Source organism: Aplysia californica, unplaced genomic scaffold (genome assembly GCF_000002075.1).
Source record: "Aplysia californica isolate F4 #8 unplaced genomic scaffold, AplCal3.0 scaffold00324, whole genome shotgun sequence".
NCBI lineage: Eukaryota > Metazoa > Mollusca > Gastropoda > Aplysiida > Aplysiidae > Aplysia > Aplysia californica.
Window position 1 is genome coordinate 482,999 of NW_004797594.1, and position 1,516 is coordinate 484,514.

Consider the following 1,516-nt stretch of genomic DNA (forward strand, 5'->3'; position numbering starts at 1 on the left):
GCTCCGAACATTTCGAACGGATAGGCTACCACACACACACACAACAACAACAACAACAACAACAACGACAACGACAACGACAACAAGAACAACAACAGCAACAACAAAGGTAACGAGGTCCGCTGACATAGCCATAACAGTCAAGCACACAAACAGCAAAGATTATCCTGCATGTCAGATGAGCAGATAGATAGAGAGGGTATAGCATATCACAGGTCATGCGATGTACCACTGGGCGGTGCCACTGACTGAAGTGTCTTTAGGCCATTCCCAAAGGGGGGACATTAACATTTTATTATGCACAGTAGAATTGTAAATGGGCTGATTTATCAATGTCATGCTCATACTGTGCCTGAACTGCAACAGGGAACTACTGCTTTTTCTGTCCTAATCCTTACTATCATCATTTTTCCTCTACATTCTTGTGACCCGCTATTTCCAGGGTGCCTAGATAGTCGAAGGAGACTTTGTGCTGTTGGAGCTAGAGAGGTGAGCAGAATAAGTCTGATTCCCTGTAAGGACTTCTCTGTTGACATCCACCCCTTGGCGCTCATACCTTATGCAGTTGCCAGCGCTGTAAAACCTCTACTAAAACTAAACAAAGGTCAGGCGATAGCGATGGTAAAGTATACCACAGGTCATGCGTGTCTCTTACAGTAGACCTAATAAATAATCCACGGACTAGCCACCCTCTGCTCTATTGTCGTGGGGTGAGCAGTTGCTCGCGTGAGTTGAGTACATTGTGTAGTACCGACGAGGGACAAAAGTGAGCGCTTGCTCGCGTGCATTTAGTACACTGTATAGTACCGAAGAGGAACAAAAGTAAGCAGACTAGGACAGGGCACGTGATAATAATGATAGTAATAAATAATAAATAATAAATGACATTTATAGAGCGCTCAACCCCGATTAAAGTACAGAAGCTCTGAGCGCTTTACAAGACAGTACAGCGTACAACAGTAACATAAAACGTTGTGTTCTGACTAAAGAAAATTATTCCAAATATTCATCTTATTGATTTAAAAACAGAAATGACTTCAGCTGACATTTGAATGAATCAAAAGATTTGATCTCTCTTAAAGTACTTGGTAAAACATTCCAGATCTTGGGGCCTTGGTATTCAAATGCCCTTTCACCCATTGTTTTAAGTTTCACAGATGGTAAAAGTGGCAGTGGTTAGGCTACTGGACTTGTACATGTGAGGTTGAAGGTTCGGGGGTTCGAGCCGTGGGCCCAACGTTGTGTCCTTGGGAAAGACACTTTACACGAATTGTCCTCACTTCACCCAGGTGGGAATGGGTACCCAGCTATAGGCAGTGAAAGATCTTGTCAGTTTGTTAGTGTTTGAGCGCTTAACCAGCTGCTTGCACTGTATGCTTCCCGGGAAGCTGAGAATGCTTCTGACTGTTCTATGTTCTGCTGGGGTAATGACATAGTATAAGGCGCATAGAGCTTGCTTTTGAGTGGGGGCATGCGCTGTACAAATGCTATTTATTATTATTATTATTATTATTAT